The following is a 13,058-nucleotide window of genomic DNA, read 5'->3' as shown; positions in this document are numbered from 1 at the left end:
TTAGCTCAACTAATGAAACCTCCATTTGAACCACTTGATAAAGCTCATCTCAAGTATCTCACTTTGAAAGCAGTTTTCCTGATTGCCCTCACGTCTGCTCGAAGAGTCAGTGAGTTACAAGCTTTGGTTGCGGACCCACCTTTCACAGCTTCCCACCATGACAAGGTGGCCTTCCGTACCCATCCGAAATTCTTACCTAAAGTGATTTCAGACTTTCACCTCAATCAATCTATTGTTCTGCCAGTATTTTTTCCAAAGCCTCATTCTCACCCTGGAGAAGTAGTGCTCCATACTTTGGACTGCAAACGTGCCTTGGCTTTCTATCTGCAACGCACTCAACCTCACAGAACATCTCCTCAACTTTTCATCTCTTTTGAGCCAAATAAGTTGGGATGTCCTATCTCAAAGCGAACCATTTCCAACTGGATGGCTGCTTGCATCTCTTTCTGCTATGCTAAGGCTGGTCTTCCGCTGCAGAGTCGAGTCACGGGCCATAAAGTTCGAGCTATGGCGGCATCTGTAGCTTTCCTCAGATCAACTCCTATTGAAGAAATCTGCAAGGCTGCCTCTTGGTCCTCAGTTCATACATTCACCTCTCATTACTATCTGGATACTTTCTCCAGAAGGGATGGCCATTTTGGCCAATCTGTTTTGCAAAATCTTTTTTCTTAAATTGTCAACTCTCCCTCCATCCCTTTATGCTAGGCTTGGAGGTCACCCATGTGTGAGAATATGCTGCCTGCTTGTCCTGGGATAAAGCACAGTTACTTACCGTAACAGTTGTTATCCAGGGACAGCAGGCAGATATTCTCACAACCCACTCACCTCCCCTGGTTGGCTTCTTAGCTAAGTATCTGAACTGAGGATCCTCACAGGAGATGCGCCCCCTAGTTCGGGCGGGAAGGCACTCGTGCATGTGCGATGCAGCACTCGGAAGCTCTTATAAAGATCTTCAAGCAAGTCTGCTTTCGAGGCTGTCCGCTGCGGTGCTCAGTTAGTGACATCACCCATGTGTGAGAATATCTGCCTGTTGTCCCTGGATAACAACTGTTACGGTAAGTAACTGCTTTCTTTGCAGTCTGTTTTCCAGGTGTATCAAAGTCCACTTGGCATTGTCCTAGGCTCCAAATGCTGAAGTTGCCGTCCAAGCTCTCTCCACCCTATCCAACCATCCTGCCTGCAGGATATCTTCCACAAGACTGGCCAGCTACATTCCCAAGTTCTAAGTTAGTGGAGTTCCCTTTGATGCTCTTCCCAGCCCATCCCACACTAAATCACCACACATGAGACACAGACCGCACAAGTCTATCCAGCTCCGGCCCTAGTTCCTTAATTTACATCCTTCTTTAATTTACATCCTTTGTTTTCTAGAGATCCTTTATGTTTTTCCACACTTTTTTTGAATTCCATCACCGTTTTCTTCTCCGCTACTTCCCTCGGGAGGGCATTCCAGGCATCTAACAGCCTTCCCCGTGAAAAATAATTTCCTAACATTTCTCCTGAGTGTTCCTCCCTGCAACCTCAGATTTTGCCCTCTAGTTTTATCATTTTCTCTTCTCTAGAAAAGATTTGGTTCTATATTAATACCTTTCAAGTACAGTGGTACCTTGGTTTACGAGTGCACCGGTTTGCGAGTGTTTTCCAAGATGAGCAAAACATTCACAAAATCGGCGCCTCGGAAATCGAGCGCACCTCGATTTGCGAGCGCCCCCCCCCCCCCCGCTAACTGGCACCCTCCTCCCCCCCCATGATCTGCCCCCCCCCCCCCCCCGCCGCCATCGGGCACCCCCCGCCACGACCTGAGGTCCTCCAACCCACCCAAACCCTCTTCTTACTTCAGTGTAGCACCGGCACCAGCATCAGGATGTCCTGCCGGTGCCCGAAGATCTACCTACTGTGCTGGGCCTCGAGAGAACGTGAACTCTCAGGCCTTGAGCATGCGCACATGTTCAAGGCCCAGTACAGGAGGAACCTATCAAAGTGAGTTTCCATTATTTCCTATGGGGAAACTCGCTTTGATAAACGAGCATTTTGGATTACGAGCATGCTCCTGGAACGGATTATGCTCGTAATCCAAGGTACCACTGTATTTAAACATCTGTATCATATCTCCCCTGTCCCTCCTCTCCTCCAGAGTATACATATTTAGGTCTTCCAGTCTGTTCTCATACTTCTTTTGGTTTAAACCCCTTACCATTTTCACCGGCTTCCTCTGGACCGCTTCAAGTTTTTTATATCCTTCACCAGATACGGCTCTGAAACTGAACACAATACTCAAAGTGTGGCCTCACCAATGACCTATACAGGGACATAAAAACCTCCCTTCTGCTGGTTATTCCTCTTTCTATACAGCCTAGCATCCTTCTGGCTACAGCCACCACCTTATCACACTGTTTAGATGCCTTTAGATCCTCAGCCACAATCACCCCAAGATCCTTCTCTCTGTCATTGCTTATCAGCCTCTCACCTCCAGCACATACAGTTCCCTCGGATTTTTACCCCCCAAATGCATCACTCTGAACTCCTTCACATTGAATTTTATTTGCCAGACATTAGACTATGCTTTGTTATGTATATCATTTTTGGGTGCTGTTAGTAGTTTTGTTACAGAAACATGTTGGTCTTTTAACAACACATGATAGGACTTTACAAGCACTTTTTAAGTTGAATTTTCAGCCACTGGCTGGTTCTTTTTGCTGCTTTTTATCCTTGTTCATCTTCAATTTAATTCTCACCTTTTAGTTGTCCTAAATTCTTTGTTCTCTCTAGTATGTTTTGTCCATCAGTCTTGATTAGATGGTAATGTCTAAGGGCCAGATTCAATAAGCTTAGACACCACGGTAAAAAAAATACCGTGGTGGGAGTGATTTTGTTTTACTGGTGATTTTCTGCACAATAGCATGCAAATAATATGCATGCTGTGTTTGTGGTAAACTGCCGGTAAAGAGAGGGGAGGAGTTGTGCTCAAAAGAAAAATAGCTAGCACAGCTGCTCCTCCTGCCTGCCTGTCAAAATAAAAAAAAAGCTCCTGCTTGAACCGGCAAGCAGAGAGAGGGAGAGCAGGAGCTGATTTTTTTTTTTTTTTTAAATGGGCACAGCTGTTGGGTATGTGTGTGCACAGCACACAAGAGCTGCACCTATATACACCACCCCATGACAGCCCCCCACCATTCAAGCCTGGTCATCTAGTGGACCAACCTTTCCCCCCCCAGTACCCACCAGCATCAGGCTTCCCCCCATCAATCTCCCATAGCCCCCAATCACTCAAGCCTGGTGGTCTAGTGACCCTCCGAACCCCCATACTTTTTTTAGAAGGCCAGCAGGAGGGGTGCTCGCTCCCTCCAGCTGAAAGGCCTGCCTCTTCAAAATAGTGGGCCTTTCCCTTCCTGATTTATCCTGGGATACACTGGTGAGAGGTCTAAGACCCTTATTGGCCTGGGAAGGCCTGCCATTTTGAAGATTCGGGCCTGCCCGCTAGAGGGAGTGAGCACCTCTCCTGCTGGTCTTCTAAAAAATATACGAAGGGGGTTGGAGAGGAGACGGCTCACTAGACCACCAAGCTTGTATGCGGTGGGGGCGGGCTCTGGGAGGCTGTTTGTGGGGGAGGGGGTAGATAGCTGCTGGTGAGTACAGGGGTATGTCAGAGGGGAGGATGGCTCACTAGACCAGTGTTTCTTAACTTGGTCCTGGAGTACCACCTTGCCAGTCAGGTTTTCAGGATATCTACATTGAATTTGCATAAACTTGATTTGCATACACTGCCTCCATTATATGCAAATATCTTTCATGCATATTCATTGTGGATATCTTGAAAACTTGACTGGCAAGGGGTTACTCCAGGACTGAGCTGAGAAATACTGCACTAGACCACAAGGATTGTGTGGTGAGGGGCTGTTGGGCTGGAAGTTTGCTGTAGGAAGACCATCTTTCTTTCTTTTTTTTATAGGCACAACTCTTGTGAGTGTGCTGTGCACACACAGCAGTTGCACCCATTGATAAAAAAGCCTGCAGCAGGAGGGAATGAGCATCCCTCCTGATGATCTTCTTCATGGGGTGGGGAGGGAATCTGTGGGTGGCAGCAATGGCAGTGTGGAGGGAACTAGACCACTAGGCTTTTTTTGGGCTACATTTATAAGAAATCAGGACTGGTGGCAGGTCTGAGAGCTGCTTTTATTTTCCTGTCAGTGCCTGAACCATCAGCGCTCTGGCACTGACAGGAAAATAAGGCTATAACAGCTCAGACTCTGCCTGTAAATATTGGTTCAGATTCCTCATAAATGGAGGTGCGTTGATTTTTAAGAATTGCCTGGAGAGGTCATTTTAATATTAATGACCTCGTTAGAAGGGATTGGACAATTTTCTGAAGGAAAAGGGGATAGAAGGGTATAGATAGAGGGTACTATACAGGTCCTGGACCTGATGGGCCGCTGCGTGAGCGGAATGCTGTGCATGATGGACCTCTGGTCTGACCCAGCAGAGGCACTGCTTATGTTCTTATGACTACAGTTTTAATATTAATGACCTTATTTTATTACATTTGCATAGTACAGTCAAAGACTGCTAGAAAGCACTTTTGAAGGTATGGATAAAGGTGAACTGGTTGACATAGTGCAGGGGTGCCCACATTTTCTTGGCTTGGGAGCTATTTTTAAAATGACCAAGTCAAAATAATCTACCAGCAATAAAATTAAAAAAAAACCCACAAAGCACACTGTACGCATAGAAAATGTTAATTATCATTCCTATTCCAGGGTTTTTCAAAGAGGTCAAAGCAGATGACTCTATTCACTATCACCTCAGTAACAACCATACAAAAATAGACAAATATACCCCCCTCCCTTTTTACTAAACCACGATAGCAGTTTTTAGCGCAGGGAGCTGCGCTGAATGCCCAGCGCTGCTCTCGACGCTCATAGGCTCCCTGCGCTAAAAACCTCTATTGCGGTTTAGTAAAAGGGGACCTTAGTGTAAAATATAGACAGCAGATATAAATTCAGATACATTTTGATCACTAAATTTAAAATAAAATCATTTTTCCTACCTTGTCTGGTGATTTCATGAGTCTCTGGTTGCACTTTCTTCTTCTGAGTGTGCATCCAATCTTTCTTCCCTTCTTTTAACCTGTATGCTTCCTCCTCCAGATCTCATTCCCTCCATCAACTTTTCCTTCCTCTCTCCCTGCCCTTTCTTTCTCTCTGCCTCCCTTTCTTTTTTTTCTGTTTCTCTTCTTTCCTTCTGTCTCCCTGCCTGCCCTTTTTCTTTCTTTCTCCCTGCCCTCCCCCAAGCCACTGCCACTGCCATCGGAGACCAGGACCCAAACTGCCATCGGGGACCAGGACCCAAACCGCCACCAATAACAGGCCAGAAAGCCGCCGCCGCCCCCCCAAGCTCTCCTGCTTCGGCCGACCAGCATTGCGATCGACCTATTGGGGGAAATGCTGCCGGGTCCTGTCTTCGCGGAAACAGAAATTAGGCAGGACCTGGCAGCAAGAAGAGGAAATACTTCACTAACCTGTCTCCCGCCTTAGCCCGTAGCGAACGTTTGCTTCAGGGCTCTCAACATGTGCGTACCGACTTCCCTTCCCTCCCCCCGGACATAACTTTCGGTTTCGGAGGGAGGAGAAGGGAAGCCGGCACGCACACGTTAGAGCCCGGAGCATAAGTTCGCTACGGGCTGAAATCTCCAAGCCGGGTTTTTTTTTAATGTTCAGCAGCGGCTGCAGCAGCAGATGACAGCTGGGCGGACTGCCCAGCTAAAAGGCCCTAGGGAGAACACAGAGGAAGGCTGATCGGCCCGGTAGATCAGGACGGCAACATGAATCCCTATCACGGAGCCCGGGATGGGCTCCGCGATCGACTCACGTTGCCTTCCTGAGCTACGATCGACGTATTGGGCACCCCTGATCTAGATAGTAGTAGACCTATATGGAGATTTGATAATACATTGCTTGCTGATCCAATATTTTGTGAAATTTTTTTACAAAAAATGAAAGATTACTTCCAACTTAATGCCACGGATGAAATCTCTATGGAAGTTTTATGGGATGCTTTTAAAGCAACTATGAGAGGTCAAATTATCTCTTATTCGGCTCATCTTAAGAAACAGATCAGGAAACAATTTTATGATTTAGAGCACGAAATTAAAGTTTTAGAATCAAAGTTAATAGAAAAGTGGGAATATTCTACACAACAGAATCTTTTAAAAGTTAAAGGTAAATACAATGAGATTTCATCTAAATTGGTAAGGAAAGATTTATTTTCTCAGCAAACTTTGTATTATGGAAACTCAAATAAGGCGGGAAGAATATTGGCTAGGTTATATATTAATAATAATTTTTCAGAACGCTTTAATTTGCAGAGGGGGATTAGGCAAGGTTGTCCCTTATTTCCTTTGCTTTTTGATATTGTTTTGGAACCCTTGTTATTAGCTATCCAACAGGTAAAGGAGATACAGGGTTCAGATCGAGAATATAAAGTATCTGCTTATGCGGATGATATCTTGCTTTATTAGAGAAATCCAGAAACAACCATTCCATGTTTGCTTGAATTGATTGCGAAATTTGGAAAGTTTTCAGGTTATAAGATAAATTGAAATAAATCAGAAGTTCTTCCACTTAATGTACATTGTACAAAGGGTTTATTTGATGCATTTTCTTTTGTGTGGAAGGAAGATGGTCTAAAATATTTAGGAATTTGGATCAAAAATACAGTGGACGATACAATGAAAATAAATGAAAAATGTTTATTACAAAAGGTGACAGAAATGTGTGAGCAATGGAATCCTCTGCATTTATCTTGGTGGGGGAGAGTACAAACTGTTAAAATGATGATTTTACCTATGGTTTGTTACCAAATGGTAATGTTACCAGTTTTCTTCCAGGGGTCTTTTTATAAAAAGTTGAATAGTATTCTAACAAAATTTATTTGGCTGGGTAAAATTCCTAGAATTGCTTTAGTGTCTTTACAAAATCCAATTATGGAGGGTGGGGTAAATTTTCCTAATTTCTATAGTTATCATCAGACCTATATATTGCATCAAGATATGTATTGGGTCCTCCCAGAGCCCATTGATAATATCCCAGACTGGTTCTGGTTAGAATGGAGACTCATGTTTCCTTTGCGACTTGGTCATGTTCTTAGTATCAAAATGGCAAGGTTATATAAAGATCATAGAATATTTATTGATACATGGAAAACCTTAAGATATGTAATTAATCTAACTCCTATTCCGATAAACAAATCAACAACTCAAACGATTTGGCTAAACCCCAAGATCAAAATTGGCGGTTTTAAAATCATCTGGAAGCATTGGAATACCTACATTGGAAGATTTAATATCTAATGGTAAGATGCTTGAGTTTTCACAATTGCAACATAAGTTTGGTCTCAACAAATCACAAAGTTTTAGATGGTTGCAATTGAAGCAGGCCATTCAGGCGGGGTTCCCTGAATGGAAAACTCTTAATAATCAATATAGTATGGAATTCTTATGCTTTCAGGTGGATTTCATGGGTCGCCAAGCCGCACAGTGGTATAAATTAATATCTGGATTTGTGAATAAAAAATCAAAAACTGGCCTTCGAGACATTTGGAGTATTGAGATTAAGCATCAAATTAATGCATCTCAATGGCCATGACTTTGGTCTTGGAGGATGAGATGTACAGTGTCTGCATTTATGAGACAAACATGGTTCTTTCTTTTGCATAGAGCTTACAAAAATTAGATAGCTCTAAGTCTAATAGATGTTGGCACTGTCATCTTGAGGCTGGTACATTAGATCACCTTTTATTCTATTGTTCATTTATATTATTATTTTGGAAATCAATTTGGCCTCAAATAAATAGGATGTTAGATAATCCGGTGGCCTTGACATATGATACTATTTTATTTGGCATGGCAATGAGAGCAAAGAGTCAAATTTTCTCAAATAATAACAAACTTTTATTTACATTAACTGGAGTAGCCATTCAACAGATTACATATAATTGGAAAAATTATGACAGATTAAATTACAACTTTTGGTGGAATTCTGTATGTCATATATATAAAATGGTTTACAGATTATGAATAGGGGCGGTATTTTAACCTCCCTTGAATACCTTGTATGAACAATTTAGTTTTCATTGATCTTCACGGCCCTCAGAGATGCCACCAAGGGTTCAATAAAAGATCATAACCCCTGGCTTTATGCACCCAATTGTCACTGGGTCGGTTTAAATATAAAACTAGTTGAGTCTTAATGTGAATTATTTTGTGTTCTTTTATTGTTTTAACGACTTAAGGTTAATATCATAATTCGCTAAGAAGTTTTAAATCAATACTTAGCTTAACCAAGATGGTGGTTGACAAGGGATATAAAAACCAACATGTTTCACCCGTAGAGAGGGTTTCCTTAGGGCTACTATCCCTGCAATAAAAAGCTTACTTTATTAACAGGAACGTTAAGCATAATATTGAGAACCATATATTACTAAGTACCCACTAGCAATAAAGCTATAAACTCATACCTTTTTAATACTGGCTTCTCACGACGTGACCACCCAATCAAAATTCTCAAGATGGCTGCGGCGTGGTATGGCAGTCTTTAAATATCCCCGACCCGGAAGTGGGAGGTGATGGGGGAGGGGCCAAAAGCCACTACCCACTAAATCACCCCAAACCTGCGAGTCGAGGAAACCTTACAACAAGATTTGATAATGAATAATTTTTTTAATATAATTTTTATCCTCCCGTCCTATACATAGAAAGGGAAGAAAAACTAAACCCCAGGGAGATGTCATAAAAGGGATGACCATTCTAATTCAAGATTAAGACCGTGAGGGATAACCGTATTTAGGCGGTAGATCCATCGTTGCTCTAGATAGTTTAACTTAGCTTCCAGATCTCCTTCTACCCCTTGTGTAGTCAGTGTCAATAATTCTCCACCTGATTTGGTCCACCGAATGTTGCTTGGACAGCCAATGCTGAATCAGTCGGCCCCTCTAGTCCAGCATTGGCTGTCCAAGCAATATTCGGTGGACCAAATCAGGTGGAGAATTATTGACACTTTGACTACACAAGGGGTACAAGGAGATCTGGAAGCTAAGTTAAACTATCTAGAGCAACGATGGATCTACCGCCTAAATACGGTTATCCCTCACGGTCTTAATCTTGAATTAGAATGGTCATCCCTTTTATGACATCTCCCTGGGGTTTAGTTTTTCTTCCCTTTCTATGTATAGGACGGGAGGATAAAAATTATATTAAAAAAATTATTCATTATCAAATCTTGTTGTAAGGTTTCCTCGACTCGCAGGTTTGGGGTGATTTAGTGGGTAGTGGCTTTTGGCCCCTCCCCCATCACCTCCCACTTCCGGGTCAGGGATATTTAAAGACTGCCATACCACGCCGCGGCCATCTTGGGAATTTTGATCGGGTGGTCACGTCGTGAGAAGCCAGTATTAAAAAGGTATGAGTTTATAGCTTTATTGCTAGTGGGTACTTAGTAATACATGGTTCTCAATATTATGCTTAACGTTCCTGTTAATAAAGTAAGCTTTTTATTGCAGGGATAGTAGCCCTGAGGAAACCCCCTCTACGGGTGAAACATGTTGGCTTTTATATCCCTTGTCAACCACCACCTTGGTTAAGCTAAGTATTGATTTAAAACTTCTTAGCGAATTATGATATTAACCTTAAGTCATTAAAACAATAAGAGAACACAAAATAATTCACATTAAGACTCAACTAGTTTTATATTTAAACCGACCCAGTGCCGATTGGGTGCATAAAGCCAGGGGTTATGATCTTTTATTGAACCCTTGGTGGCATCTCTGAGGGCCGTGAAGATCAATGAAAACTAAATTGTTAATACAAGGTATTCAAGGGAGGTTAAAATACCGCCCCTATTCATAATCTGTATCCTAACCTTGTATTAACCACCAGTTAAGCCTACTACCTAATATATATAAAATGGAGCATACAATAGCAACACAGAGAGGATATTTTGATAAGTTTCAGAAAATATGGGGACCATTAACAGATTTTTGCAATGAGTAATAACATTTTCCCAAAGCAAGATATTCGACATGAGGGGTTGTGGGTGGGTAATATTTATTAATACTATAATGTATATGAATGTGTTAATAATTTTGATATATTGTAGATGGAATTTCTGTAGAGAGAGGGAGGGGATGGGAGGGTTTTCTATCCTAATATTAATTCTTAAGATATTAAATGTAGTTTATAATATTTAAGATATTATAGAACATAGGTATTGACTGAAATGTTATATTTAAAGTGTTACATGAAAGTTAATCAAGTGTATATATACAATTTTGAATTATTTCATCTGATACACTTGTTGTAATATGTAAAAATGAATAAAGAATTAAAAAAAAAAGAAAAAATGAATAAAGATTAAAAAAACAAAACAAAAAACAACGTAGTAATCCACATAAAAACCGTAAGGACCCAGTCCGCTGGGGGTGTTGGATCCAACATGGTCTGTGTTTTGACAAATTGTCTTCCTCAGGGGTCCCTGCTAGTCCTGGGGTGGAAATATGTGGAAAAGCGAATATGCAAAAGCTCCGTGTGAAGCTGCTTCAATACTAGGGGAGGGGGGGGGGGTCAGTGCCCAATAAAGATCTGAGTGTCATTTCAGACAGTATGCTGAAACCTTCTGCCCAATGTGTGGCAGCAGCCAGAAAAATCAAAACAATGGTAGTTATTATTATAAAACGGATGGTAAACAAGACTAAAGAATATTATAATGCCTCTGCATCACTCCATGGTGCAACTGCACCTTGAGTATTGTGTTCAATTCTGGTCACCCTATCTCATAAAAGATATAGTGGAGCTAGAAAAGGTTAAAAGAAGAACAACCAAAATGATAAAGGGGATGGAACTCCTTTTGTATAAGGAAAGACTAAAGAGGTTAGAAATCTTTAGCTTGGAAAAAGACAGCTGAGGGGAGATATGATTGAAGTCTACAAAATCCTGAGTGGTGTAGAACAGGTACAAGTGGATCCATTTTTTTACTCCCTGCAATGAAGTTACAGGGAAATACTTTTTAAAACAAATAGGAAGAATTATTTTTTCACTCTGAGAATAGTTAAAGCTCTGGAACACGATGTCAGAGGATGTGATAAGAGCAGTTAGCATAGCTGTTTTAAAAAAAAGTTTTGGACAAGTTTCTGGAGGAAAGTCCATAGTCTCTTATTGAGATAGACATAGGGGAAGCTACTGCTTACTTTGGATTAGTAGCATGGAATTTTGCTACTACCGTATTTCCCCATATAGAGGCCGCGGCTTATACATGGGTTTTACAAACCCCGTGTATGAGGTGCAGCCTAGTTAAATGGGGCGGCCTATATAACTAGGTACTTTTTTCGGAGACCCCTGGATGGCAGATGGCGAATTTCCAGCGGTGTAGGGCAGCAACAATTTCTTCGGTATCCAGCCTGCCCCCGCAGAGGAGGTACCTTAAAGATAAGCCGCAGATAATACCATGGGGCAGCTTATCTTCCGTTTTTTAAACATAGGCCGCCCTTTTTTTGCAGCCTATACATGCAGAGAGCTGTCTTATATGCGGGGAAATACGGTATTTGAGGGTTTTTTTGACAGGTACTTGTGATCTGAATTGACCACTGTGTAGACGGGATATTTGGCTAGATGGACCATTAGTCTGACCCAGTAAGGCTATTCTTATGTTCTTTATGAGAAGCATTTGAAATTGGAGTCACAGGCAATAGGTGTAGTCTCTCTGTTCACCATTCATTAGAAATTTTAGATAATTTGCTTCATCTAAATCTTAGATTTCTAAATTTTACTGGAATATTTACTGGCACTAGATATTTTATTAAGGAAGTACTTTGAGGTTTTACAGCTTTCTAATGTAGAAACTGTTACCTGTGTTAAATGTGTTCTGTGTTCATAAAACTTTCTCTGAGGAGAGGTCATCTTTAAGGGGGGGTGAGGGGTGGGCGGGGATGCAATTGAGACTAATACTCCTGAGAGCAGTTATTTAACCGCTTTTCTAGAAGATCCTCAAGATGTTATTTCTTTTAGATCCACTCTGATGGCTACTAGTGCTGCCCGATTCACGATTCGAATCGGTTCAAAACAAAAAAAACCCGGCTTTCCGATTCGCCTGACCCTCCCCCCCTAAAGCAGAAGAGTCAGGGGGGAGGGTCAGTCGGGAAGTGCTGCTGTCAGCTTCCGTCTCCCCCCCCCCCCCCCCCCGCATCGTGCTTCCAGCTCCCACCCCCTCGGCCTTCCGCTTCCCCGCACTGTTTACCTTCCAGCTGGAACAGCCTGCAAACAAGATTGCGGTATTAGCGATCTTAGTACCGCTTCGGAGCTGGTTTCTCCATCGCGGTCCCGCCCCCTCCTCTGACTTTGGGGAGGAAGAAATGGGTTTGAAAATAGAGGAGAGGGAGAGAGATGATGGACAATGGGATTTAGGGAGGGAAGGAACAGAAAGGGAGAGAAGTTGGACGCAAGGGATGGTGTGGAGGGGGGATAGAGATACTGGATAGGAGGGTAGTTGAGAAAAGAAAGGGAGAGATGGTGGACCTTGAGGTGGTGGGGGAAGGAAGGAGAGATGCTGGATGAAAGGGTAGTTAAGAAAAGGTGGATCTGTGGAGGGAGACGAAAAAAAGGAAAAGATGCCAGACCTCCTGGGGAGGGAAGAAAAACGGATTGGGAGGACAGAGATAGAAGATGGATGGTTAGCAGGGAGAAAGAAGGAGACCCTGGCAAGCAAGTTATCAGAAGACAACCAGAGCCTGAGACCAACAAAATTTGAATAATGACCAGACAACAAAAGGTAGAAAAACTAATTTTATTTTCTGATTTGTGATTACAATATGTCAGATTTGAAATGTGTATCCTGCCAGAGCTGGTGTTAGACTGCAAACGTGAGCTAGGATTTAACAGAGAAAGGAAAAGTCTTTTTTGTTTGTTTATTTTGTTTACACCACAGCGCCAGTGTGGTTAGGAGAAGGCAAAGGGGGTGAAGAGGCTGTAAAACAAACCCACCAGGATGTTTGGAAAAAAAAAAAAAAAAAAAAACCAA

At 42.3% G+C, this 13,058-nt stretch overlaps 1 protein-coding gene across 3 annotated transcripts in view; it reads left to right on the top strand.

Moving 5' to 3' along the window:
• The window catches only part of LOC117361116 (phosphatidylinositol-binding clathrin assembly protein-like), a 273,794-nt gene that overhangs the window by 50,156 nt on the left and 210,580 nt on the right, over positions 1 to 13,058 (top strand). The window lies entirely within an intron of this gene.

This window comes from Geotrypetes seraphini, chromosome 5 (genome assembly GCF_902459505.1).
Source record: "Geotrypetes seraphini chromosome 5, aGeoSer1.1, whole genome shotgun sequence".
In the NCBI taxonomy this organism is placed as follows: domain Eukaryota; kingdom Metazoa; phylum Chordata; class Amphibia; order Gymnophiona; family Dermophiidae; genus Geotrypetes; species Geotrypetes seraphini.
Note: the sequence above shows the minus strand (reverse complement) of the source record. Positions and strands in the feature narration are given on the sequence as shown.